This window comes from Chrysemys picta, chromosome 11, assembly GCF_011386835.1.
Source record: "Chrysemys picta bellii isolate R12L10 chromosome 11, ASM1138683v2, whole genome shotgun sequence".
Lineage (NCBI taxonomy): Eukaryota > Metazoa > Chordata > Testudines > Emydidae > Chrysemys > Chrysemys picta.
In genome coordinates this window covers 28,380,955-28,393,879 of record NC_088801.1, presented here as the reverse complement: position 1 = coordinate 28,393,879, position 12,925 = coordinate 28,380,955, and the positions used below count along the sequence as shown (strand labels likewise).

Sequence of the window (12,925 nt, the reverse complement as noted above, 5' to 3'; positions counted from 1 at the left end):
ACTATAGGTGGCAGGAGAGCCAAGTCTAGAAACCCAAAGTCCCAACTCCTTATCTCATCTTCTAAATAATAGTGCTGGGCCCAAGTCGTGTTCCTCTCACTATAGGCCCAGTCCCACAGCCCTAATTTGTTTATCTTCCATTGTTTTTGCATGATATGAGCAATGACTTGGAAGACAATGTGAAGCAAGGTATGCATCTTCCCAAGTAATATGAAATTGAGATAAGTGGCCAATACCAAAGAGGAAAGAACTGGATCCATGGTGGCAGGGGAGAAGAAAGGAAAACAAATGGCAAAAGCAGGTTGAAATGTTTTAGAACAAATTATGGGGGGAGAAAAGGTGAAATGAGGTTTGATTTGGAGATTTCCTCCCCCCCCCCTTTTTTTTGGTTTCTAAAAAGGCAGATTTATGTGTTTTCACTGGATTGCAGTTGCTGATATGGCACATTTTATAAATAAAAATGTTATGCTGAAAGATGCTAATGGCTGCCATTATGGGAATCTCTGATCCAAGGACCACCACAGACCTCATTAAAAACAAGAGTGTGCCAAGCATACACAGGCTCAACACAAGGATCAGTCAAGTCCCCTTAAGAAGTAAAAACAAGAGTGTGTATTTTGGAGAGGGGGTGGCCCCAGGCACTAGAACATCTGGTAGGTCAGAGCTAAGCTGTGTGAACTCAGGGGTTTCTCTTGGCTGCAGAAACAGGGGCTAGGATATTGATAACTGCCTGTGTGTCTTGGCAGAGAAAGCAAGGAGGAGAGGAGTTCCGAACACACCCGTGAAAGCAGGGCCGGCTCCAGGCACCAGCCGAGCAAGCTGGTGCTTGGGGCGGCAGCTTGTAGGAGGCGGCATTCCGCCCAATCCTCGGGCGGCACGGCCACTTTTTCTTTTCTTTTCTTTGTTGTTGTTCCGCTCTGTAGGGGGCGGCGGCGGACAGCAAGCCCGGCAGCAAGCCTGGCAGGGCAGTCCACGTCCTTCCTTCCCAGCTGAGCGGAGCAGCGCGGAGCCCTCCTGGCAGGCAGCCCCGGCAGTGCCCCGCTGAAGCCCTGGCTGCCCCCCTTCTCTCTCTTTCCCCGTCCCACCCCCCACTAGCCGGGGCACATCTGCAGCGCAGGGAGTCCCCCTGCACCCCGGCTCCGGCCACGCTGCAGGTTGTTGTTTTTTTTCCCTCCCTTTGCCGTTCTGGCCGCCCCGGGTTTTTTCCCCACGCCCACACCGCTTGGGGCGGCCAAAAAGCCAGAGCCGGCCCTGTGTGAAAGCAAGCAAAGAAACAGTCCTTCAAGCTCACTGAAGTATCAGACATGGGGATTTCTGAGCAATGAAACTGCATGCTGTTCGTTTCCACCATAGTCAAGGAAACAGAATTTTGTGCATGTATTTTTGTAATTAAAACAAGAGTACAACAAAAATATAGCAGACTTACATAACCAATTTCTCATGTTAACCAAAACAATCCTGCAAGGCTCTGAATTTTAAGCTAACCACTCAGGCCAAAGGGCAACACTATTATGCTTTAATAATTACAAGCTATAAGCCACTAACCAGGGAGAGGATTTGGGGTAATAGTGAATAGATATAGTTCAAACCATCAGCACAATATCTGAAAGCAAATTAAGTTAGCAAACAAAATGCTGATTTGTAAATAAAACCCCAAGTCAGAACATTGCTGAGTAAGACACTGCATAAAGAACTAATGCAAAACTCTGGGCATCATGAAAGGAAAGATATTGATGAACTGATGAACCAGAATCTGGTCCCAATCTTTATACCTCCACTGAAGTCAATGGAGCTATGCTAAATTACACTAACTGAGACTTCCCAGTCAAAATATCTACTGAAAAGGGCAAAAATGTGATTCAGTTTGAAATAATCTGAATAGTTTGAAATCACTGGTGTGAGTTCATGAGACAATAGGTGAAAGTAGCAGAGTGGCGTAACTTGCCTCAATATCAGTAAAGACATTCCCTGAGGTCAGTTGAACTACTGCAGATTTACACTAGTTATAGTAGAGCAGAATTTAGTCCCAGAAGCATGGAAGGAGGAGGAGGGGATGGAGTAGGAAAATTAACAAAAGAGAGACAAACCCTTTCCCCAAACTAGCTGATTTTCCATCCTCACCAATTCCAGGGCCAAATGGATTTCAATAGAAGTTATATTCTTACCCCAGGGCTTGAATTTGGTCCTCAAAGTAATTTACACGGATTTGTTAAACTACTTACACTAATTAGCTAACCAGCTGATACACAACATAAAATTTACACCATTTTCATTATCATTAAATTTGGCCTTGGGTTTCTAGGGTGATATCAGATGTTATGAAAATTAGATTCATATTCACTAGGAGAGAAGAAAATAAGTGGTGTATATAATTTTGAAGGACATAGTGAAGGGAAATAAACTCATTAACAAGATACTTAGTTTCAATGTAAGGGTCAAGTACTAAGGGAAATTTTAGAAAAATGTCTTTTTGTAAAGCAATTAATGTGTGAAGTAAATTATCAAAGACAAGAGGAATCTGTGCATAGTCACCACTTCTAAGTACCTGCTTTATCAAACAGTAGATGAGTACCAATGCTACAAAGCTATTACACCGACATTGAGTGGGATTTTCAAAAGAGCTCAGTGATGGCCAATATTCCCTTGAGAGAAAGGACAGTCCAGTGGTTAGGGCCCTAACCTGGAACCCATGAAACCCTGATTTAACCCACCTCTGCCACAGACTTCTTGTGTGACCTTGGGTGAGTCACAGTCTCTCTGTGTGGCCTTCAGATTCTACAGTAATGGGGGCTATATAGGTAGAAGTCTGGTAAAACTCCAATGACATCAATGGGAGGGGAGGTAGGACAATACCAGGTGTTTTAGAAAATCCCACCCACTATATTTAGATAAATCTATTATTCTTACAGCACATTATGCATACACAGCACTTTATAAAAAACAGAGTTTAAACACATGCCTATGTCAATAATTACTGCTTAAATTGGACAGATGCAACACAAACCATTTAAGGATAAGACAGGAGGATGGGAGAAAACAGAGCTGTAGTCAATCAACAATAGAAGGCTAGACAAAAGAAATGGACCTTTAAAAAAAATTGAATGTTGAGGTCCCAACTTCTTTTACAGGAACTTGTGTCATATAGTTGTCTTCTTTTCTGAGGTTTTATTATTCCACTATAGTGAAATCAATGTATTTTCTCAGATTTTCCAGGTACATTATTTTGCATTTTGTCCCTCATCTACCTCCCTTCACAGTTTCAAAGACAGTAATTGCTACATAACACACACACACGAGAGAGAGAGAAATGCATTATTTTATGATTACAGATTGCAGCACACTCAGTAACAGCTCTCAGCTATACAGGTCCCCATCTACAGCAAATGCGTTTTATTTATGTAAGTGGATTCCATTCAGTAACAGGTGTAGAAACTTACCAGTATTTCTTACAATTTTCTGTGGAGTAGTCTAGGAATAAACATTTCACTGACATTTAATTCACAGACTAAATTGCAGGTTATATGTCCTGAAGGTTTATTTAGTCAGGGTATCCTTGTAATAAAATTCTTATCTGACTAGTCATCCATCAAAAATTATGTTTCTATTTTACAAACCTGTATGTGTCATACACCTATTGAAAAATCATTTGGGGGGGGGGGAGGTGTCTGTCTTTTGGTTTGGTCAACCAGTAAACAGCTCATATGATGTTTGTGCAGATTTCTTTCAGAAAGACAAATACTTCCCTACCTTGCCTAAGTGAAAGTTTCCTTATAGCCAGAGAGGACATTAAAGTCATTCAACATTGACAAAGTTAAGTTGAGAGATGGTGAGAGTCAATAAAATTCACTATCCTTTTAGCAGAAGGAATTATTGGATTTTCTCACGACATCATGAGAAGGGGACAACAATTTTTAAGCCAGCCCTGAAAAGGTAGAAGAGTACAATCATCAAAACGTGCTATCCAGCTGCATAGATATGAAAATGTAGCAATGTGTCAGGCAAAATTCACATGAGAACATCCTATGTATGTAGGAAGGACCCTCCACTGGTTTAATGCAGTGTTGAGCCTTAATACAATTACAAAATAAACACCCTGATGTAGGCCATGGCTACACTTGCAGATGTAGAGTGCTTTGAGTTAAACCAGCAAAGAGTCCTGTGGCACCTTATAGACTAACAGACGTATTGGAGCATGAGCTTTCGTGGGTGAATACCCACTTTGTCGGATGCATCGGTTTTACAGATCCAGACTAACACGGCTACCCCTCTGATACTTGAATTAAACCAGGCTTCATAGCGCGCAGTAGGGAAAGTACTGTAGTCTGTCCACACTGACAGCTGACAGCACACTGACATGGCCACATTAGCAGCTCTTGCAATGGCCCCAGAGAGCAGTGTATTGTGGTAGCTATCCCAGCATGCAAGTGGCTGCAACGTGCTTTTCAAATGTGGGGGTGGGGTGGAGTGTGACAGGGAGTGTGTTATGTATATGTGGAGGGAGAGAGTGGGTTTTTTTTTGGGGGGGGGGGGATGAGAGCATGTCAGCATGCTCTCTTGTAAGTTTAGACAGCAGCAGACCTCCCCCTTCCCTCCCCCCCCCCCGCCTCTCTCTCTCTCTCACAGCATTCCACAGTAACGGTTGCTTTGTCTCGGAGCAGATAAGCATGCCGGCGGTCAAATGGAGCTTTCAAAGGGCATATCCAAAACAATGACAAGAGTGGCCACTTGATTTAAGGGGATTATGGGACATTTCCAGAGGCTGATCAGAGTGCAGTAATGCAACACCTCGTTCACACTGGCGCTGGGGTGCTCCAGCGGGCGCGCAGCAAATGTTATTCTACTCGCCGAGGTGGATTACCAGGAGCGCTCTAACCGTGGAGTCAGAGCGCTCTACGTGCCTTGCCAGTGTGGACGGGTAGTGAGCTAGTGCGCCCAGGGCTCCTTTAATGCACTATAACTCACAAGTGTAGCCAAGCCCCTAGTTTAGCTACTCCCTACTCCTTTCCATTTTCTGTGCTACTCCAGCATTTCTCAGTTTTGGTTTTATTCTCTAAAGTAGAGTTAAAGTCTAGAAATACATCATCACTACAAAATGACAAAGCTGAACTCTGATGGATAGCTCTCTAGGCTAATTTATTTTATAGGTTCTTGGAGGGACCTTGTTAGGGCAGTCATATAGATTGATACGGAATTATGCCATTCCATAAAGGCAAAGCAATGACCTAAGTTAAATTGGTTCATATTGTAAAAGAACTAGACCCTTATCAGACAAATTGGAATGAAGCCTTTGACAGAATCTCATCTGGTCATCCTCAGAAGGACGTAATTACGTGAACTGGTAAATTCTCTTTCTGCTCATTATCTTCAAGTGAACTCAATACAATTCAATTTCAATTTTATCAGATCACATATGGAATAAAAAAATGCCAAACCATACACAATCTAAATCAGCAACATCCATACCTCCAGGTAAACTCACTTCTCTGTTTATTATAAATAAACAAACAAACAAACTTCATTAGACCCAGAAAGGTTAGGTTGCCAATAGCTAAAAGGAAGTTGTGGGTGGTAGAGGTTGCCAAGAGTCACAGATCAAGCAATGCAAGTTCGTACTTCCCCAAATTAAATCCTTGTCCTTCATGTGTTAGAGTATTTTCCCCACTTATTACTTACATGTGGGCACTGATATAGTGGAGAGTCAGTTACGTCTGTCTAAATCAAACATCTGGAAGTTTGGGGGTTGTTTTGAAAAACTAGTATAGTCTTAGTGGGGACAAAAATATTTTACATTTAGCAGCAAGTGGTAAAAATGTATGTATCAAACACTAACTTCTGTATGCCTTACCGTCATTTTTCTCTCACACACTTTGAATGAGAAGGTAATGTAAATTTCATTCCCAGTATGGATTATGAGGGCTTGCTCCAAAACCTGTTGAAGTCAATAGCAATCTTTTGCCTTGATTTAGAAAGGCTTGGCTGTTAATAACCACATTTAGGAATTAAGCTATGTAAGAGACATCATCTTGAAAAAGTTTTCCATTACTGCATGTAGATTCACTCATTTTTCATTTTAAATTACTCTGGAAGGAATTGCTGGAGATGGTGTAGGGCAGCTGTTCTCAAACTTTAGCAATCCAAGGACCCCCATTTTGATTTAAAAAATTGTGGACTCCCAAGCAGCTTCTAATTTTCCCCAGGGGTGCTCAACCCAGGCCCTGCCCCCACTCCACCCCATCCCCCAAGGCCAACCCCTTCCCACCTTTGCTCCCCCTCTTCCACACCTCTTTCTGTCCCCTCCCCGCTCCTGCCACTCCCTCCTAGTGCCTCCTGCATGCCGAAGAACAGATGTTCCACGGCATGCAGGAGGCACTGGGGGGGGGGGGGGGAGGAGTAGATCAGCGGGGCCAGCAGCCCCAAACATGACTCATGGACCCCCTGGAGTACCCTCACGGACCCCAGTTTGAGAACCACTGATGTAGGGGACTATTAGCTTTATATGCATAATGGAATTTTCTTCTAGTAAAACACACAGAATTTGACATATATGTCTCTAAGATTGTGTCAATTAAGTTGAATACATGGTTAAAGGAAGAGCTCAGGAAATCACCACTCATTGCCCCTAACAACGTTGCTATGAATTGTATGAATAGACTCCAAAGGCTTATGGGTTAGGGGCATATTCAAGAGAAGCAGAGGCTTGTGAATCATTCAGAACACTCATTTTTAACCAATTCCATAAGTGTCATTTACAGGTGCCTTTTCTATTTTAACATCTATACAAAATGTCCTGTCCTCCAAAGCCAGTTAATACAAGATGTTATGCAGTTTAACAAAGAAAAAATATCAGATAAGGGGCCAAATTAAGACATGGTGAAAGCTGATTCTAATGAAAGTCGTACTTTCTTATTCTAGGGCAGAAACCAACTGTATTTCCAATTCCTAAGATCTTACAATCTAAGCAGTCAAAAATAAAACAAGGAACAAGATTGACAGCTAGGAAGTTGAGCTGACAAAGTGGGCAGAGATGATCCCAGGAATCAAAATTCAGCTCTGGTGTACAAATCCTCCAAGTTCAGGAAGTTTTGAATCTAGAGTTTAGGTTTGGCCCAGTCTGAAGAAAGTTGTTTATGTTCCAGCCCATTTCTAAATGCAAGGCAATAGGGTAAAGAAGGTTTAACAGAAGAAGTGGGGCTTAAGGGGGTATTTGAAGGAAGGTGGCAGGTTTGTCCCAAGCACAGGGGTTGCATGGGAAAAGGTGCAAAGCTAAGAGTGGTAGGATAAGACAAAGGGCCAAATGGTTACATTTAGCCACTGGCCAGAGAAGGTGCCAGTGTAAAGTCTCAACACACCAAAAAGAGTTCAAAGGAATCCTTTCCCCAAGCAGCCTAGCTGGTTTGCACAGGCTGCACCATCCTTTAATAATCTATAATTTAATGCAGTCAGACTGGCAGAACTGTTTGTTCTGGAGTCTGAAAGGGTTTGGAAATTATAGGTAATTGGCCAGAGGTTAATGTTGCAAACATCCTTTTACTAGACCACAGTGAAACCTGAAAAACAGCCATCAGTGGTGAATCTGAACTGTTGATTAGCAGAGTTCTTTGTTAGAATCTGAACACGAAAGTTCTGCGATTCTGCTAATTCTATTATCTAGCCTTTGAAGAGAGAGTCTGCAATTATTTCCTGGATGAAAAAAAGTCAGCAACACTATAGTATTTCCATAAAATTATGTTGGCAATTGCCATAATATTGTTGACCTGTCAGACTCTGAAATTACATATTCACTGAAATATGACTAAAAAGAAAGTGTGTATTTTACTTCAAAAATAAAATAGCTAATTTATCTAATTTCATACGATGAAAATCATGTCCCTGTCAAGTTAATGGGAACTTTTACATTGACTTCAGTGGGGCCAGGGTTTTACCTGTAGTGTCTAAAACACTTCACAGAACTATTAAAGATGACCTGCAAAGGAGGACAGCTTTGCTCTTTCCCCAAGAAAGTGTTTATGATAAAAACTGAAGCCTTGTTTTCATGGTTTCCCAGCAAGTCTGTGGGGAACCGGTAGGATGACAATAGAAAAGCCATGCAAATGAGACCTGATTGAAGGGGGAAGCAGTTTATATTCAGACCGTTCAAAACAACAGTTTAACACCAATTTAACTCAAATGTCAGACGAAGATATGTCTTTGTCAAATATTGACCACATTCTGCCCTTCAGTGAAGAGCTGAGAAAGCTACCATTCCACATCTGAGGGCTCTAGAGAGTCTTCCAGCAACACCAGACTTTACATGCTAGGTTTCATGTTTTCAGAGTATTTTTAGTATTATTTTCTTCCCCCTCAAAACCCTCTTGACTTGCATTATTTCTCTGTGCTTAGTGGCATTTGTAGCCTCCATCAGTTTAGTGACATGTGTGAATTTCATTAACATTCTGCTTACTCCCTTTTTCAGATCATTAATGATAAGTGTTAAGACTGATCTTATCACTGATCAGCTGGCACCTTCTCTGATAAAACTGCATTGCCATTCATCATTACCCATACTTTTATAGGTCCTTCATCCAGTTTGGGCTCCTCCTGAAGCTTAGCTCCACTATAATCCAAATATATTACATGATATATAATCCCTCCACCCACAAGTGGTTTTAGGCTTACAATAATTAAAAGGATTGGTCCCTATGGTTCTCATCCTAAAAAGAGCAAACAAGACTGTCTTGTGAGATTTGCTTTGCACAAACACTTTCCGTCTATTGCTCATGGTTCTGTTAGCCTCTAGATGTTGAGAAATCTGTTTAGTATTTGTTTTATAAAAAGGAACAAATATTAAGATTATATACTAAAGTAAGATACTGTAGCATTTCTGCTAGAGGTTTTTCCTGCACATATAGCCATCTGTTTCATTAGATTTCATGTGTTGCCTTTTTGATCATGAATAAAGATGTACACACCCAAAGTCCAGAGGAACACAAGTGGACCAATATAACCTCTGGTATAACAGCTAGTGGCTCCAGTAGAATTACATCAGGGATACATTTGGTCTATTTGTTGTTTTGAAACTTGATATTGCATAAAATGACAATTTAATAGGTTTTGTATCTTATGAAAAAGAGAAAAATATCAAAATATATGTGTCTTGTTATTTCTCAAGTGGACACAATTGCACATTGTGTCCTTTGGTCATACACACTGCTTTAACGGTCATCCAAAATTCAACACAATTAAAAAATTTAAATGAATTTAATCTCCGTGATAGGTGCTAGATTTACATCCTGAAAACTGAAGTCCTTTATTATCCACAGAGCAGGAGTACCAGCTCTGCCAGCTTCTCCACATTGCACCATCAGTATGCCTCTACCAGACCTGCAGCAGCCAGCTCTAGAGAACAAAAGGGTAGCTAAGCCTCCATCTTCATTCAATCACTGTCCAACAAGGGTGGCAATTCTTTGGTGTTGTATGGACAGCAGGTCAGCATGAACTAGAAATGCACAGCATCAAACCAAACTCATTACCAACATGGAAAGGATCCATCTCTCTTTCTCAAGTACTTCTATGACCTCTATTGCTATAGCATCTGACCAAGTGTGACATACCAGCATACAGTCCAGACCAGTGTGGGGCTGTCACCTTTTCCCTGCAACTCTTGCCCTTACAATATCCTGCCGATAGTAGCTTCCATCTGGGCTGCTCACGAACAACCTTCCAGCACACAAGCCACACCGTAAGTGTCTGTGTGTAACTGCAACCTGGGTTATACTCTGCGCTCACCAGATGATCCCAACACACCCCCAGTTTCAGAGTTCCCCCCAAAGTATATGTCTTGTACTGCTCAACCCTCTCCTAGATAAAATATTTGTACTAAGTCTGCTATTCATTTAAGAGAATAATATGCCCTCTTAACTCAAATAGTTAAGACCATACAGGGGTATTTTATAACTTCACACACAACGTTGTCACACATGTTTTACCAGACAATAATGATCAGCAAATTATGAGTTTTCAAATGACACTTTTCAAGGCATACTTTGCACAAACATTCTTACAGGAGTATGCAGGGTATGAACACCAGGATATATTCTGTCCCACTAAATGACGTAGAAGTGAAAGACTTTGTAGCACACTTTTTTATTACCTGAGCATTACAGTCACTCGAAGCAGGCACAATTTGAAATACCTTAGTTTTCCCATTTCTGCCACTAGATCTTGGTCTAAGCTTCTCACCCTAAAGTTCTCCCTTCTTAGCTGAATTCAAACTCAATTTTGCTTACAGCTGCCTTGGTCCTTTCTGGCCTAGCAATACCCCCACAGGTTTTCACCAAGACCCACAGCATAGGTAAGTTTTAGCAAGAGGCATTCCTCCTGAGGGCTGCCAGACCCTAGCTACTGAGCATTTCTATGCTCATTCTGTGGATAAGATCTTGTCTACATAGGACAATTACACTGGTACTTCTGATTTTTTAAACTTAAATTGGTGCACACCACTATATGGACATGCTTTTTGTTAGGTTAATCCTGTTCTCAACTGAATTATCTTTAGCCCCCATGCCCCAAAAAGAGCTAAGCCAAAATAAAAGCACCCATACAGGGGTTTACAAGGGTTTTACTAGTTGGTTTAAAGTCATACAAAAGATTAACACCAGTTCAATTTTCTCATGTAGACAAGCCCTTATATTGGGGGTGGAGGGGCGGAAGAGTTGAAAGGGGAAAGACACTGAAAAGAGTGCCCTACCTTTAAGCAGAACAAATACAAATCCTACATGTTCTCCCAGACTCCTAGCTCTCTCTCTTTTTTTTTTTTTTTTAAATAAATTGTCTCATCAAAAAGAAATTGCTCCTATCAGGGCTCCCTTATCTCTCTCTCACTTCAAAGCCCCTTTCTATCTCATAACTTTCCTCCCCAATTTCATCCTGCATGAATCCCGCCACCATCTCCCCCTTCCTGCACCCTCAATGTTACTATCTCTTATTTCCTTTCCCCAGTGGTCTGTCCCCAATATTACCTTGAAGAGAGCAGGGGTTCTTTGTTACTCCTCTTGCTTTTAGTTGGTGCTTGGCTGCTTGATATCCCTGGGTATTCTCCTAAACTCATCCGTCCAATGATCATATGTTTTTAGTTCTAGTTCTTATTGCAATTACTCTTTATCCAAATTAAAGACAAACTCTTGACATCCTCTGCAACCATTTGTCAATAACTGCTACTTCTCTACAGTTTACTCTTATAGACCTATAATGTTTCTTGTATATATCTACACTACCTATAGCATTTTATTTCTTTTAAAACTGACCTGCTATATGACTCAGCTGTGGAATTGTACCTCGCACCCCCTCATCCGCTTTTTATATCAATTAGGTTATTAGCAGCACCAGGTTGAACAAATTTTTAATTATGACTGCTGCCAGTATATTTAACTGCTGTTTTAGGCCCCAATTTTGCAAGCTGATTGAAGGCAGTAGGAATGTGGACACATTCAAGGACCCATCTACATGAATCAGTTTGCAGAAACAGAGACCTAGACCTAGCAAATACTTATGAATGTGCTTGGTTTTATTACCCTGAATAGACTTACTAGCTTCAAGCTAAATATGTACATAAGCATTTGCAGGATTTGGGCCAGAGTTTGTGGATTGTAAATAATGTCAAAGGGTAATACTTGTATATTCTAGTAACAATCTAAAGAAACTACATTAAAATGGATGTTATTCTTAATAAATCATAAAGCAAGGATGGTCAATTTATCACATTTCTTTGTCAGGGTATAGTCAAGGTCCAGACTCTAGAGGAAAATAAATAAGTAAATACAAAGATTTGGGGGTCTGTTCAAAAGCGTATAGTGGTCTGGATTTAGCCCACAGTCTGCCTATTGACTATCCCTGGCATTTCCTTTATCTCTCCTCCACATCTCAGCTCCACAATACTATTTCTATTAAAACCCACTCTATAACTAATCCCAGATTATGACAAATTTATTCATGTTGTTGTATTTAAACAAAACATGCATCCTTTGTTGTGAACAATGTACTTATGTATTACACCTGAGGGACATTTAGTGGGAAACATTCCTGGTTGTCTAGTTAGTTTTTGAAATCAGTGATTAATATTAATCTTCTCTAGCCCTGTATTGTATCTATTCTTGTTTGCTTTGCCATACCATACATAGGTGGAAATCTAGTTTGTGTATGCTTATCCATAGAATTTACTGATAAGCTCAATCCTGCATAATTTAAACAAAATTTTTATAGATTTCAGAGGATATTTTGCCTGAGCAAGGCACTCAAGTTCAGGATTAAAGCGGAGCTATTAAGCATATAATACAGACTTGTAATTTCAGAGGTTCTCTTGACTCCTAATGAATGGTTCACTTTTTCAGCAATGGATCTGTTTGAGTTCTGAGGACTGTTTCTTGTCAAAGACCCTGCAATCATGGGGGTTGGGTTAATGACAGTACTATGCTGGTTTAGACTCTGATTCAGCCAAGCAATTAAGCATACTCTTAACGTTAAGCACATGTGCAGCACCTGACTGAATAGTCTTTTTGAACTCAATGACAATGCACACATTAGGAAAGAAGGATTTAGTCCTAAACATACTCACAGAGAAGGTAAATAGTTTAATTGGGGCAGAACTGCTTAAAATATCATATTTTCAGGAGAGAGCAACTTGAAGGTTCTTTTGCCACCAGATGTGACTGCAAAAGACAAAAACAGACAGACTTTCTGCACATCTGTATTTGTAAAGCACTAATTCAAAGCACAAATTAAATTACAGAGGAAGCTGACATACATGGCTTAATTGCACCTTCTATTATCGCTGCTATTCAGAGGCTGTGATTTTTTTTCCTCTCCCCTGTAGTAGCATTGCCAAGAACTGTACCCACTCACATTGGGTGTGCTTATTAACTGAAAAGCCATATGCCAAGCTTTGGCATAT

General features: G+C 40.8%; 1 long non-coding RNA gene across 1 annotated transcript in view; it reads right to left on the bottom strand.

Annotated features, from left to right (window-relative positions):
• The window catches only part of LOC135974247 (uncharacterized), a 93,182-nt gene extending 81,890 nt beyond the window's left edge, over nucleotides 1-11,292 (bottom strand). The window contains exon 1 of the long non-coding RNA XR_010591472.1: nucleotides 10,998-11,292. This is a non-coding gene — a long non-coding RNA (uncharacterized LOC135974247). The remainder of the gene's footprint in view (nucleotides 1-10,997) is intronic.
• Nucleotides 11,293-12,925: the final 1,633 nt, after the last annotated feature.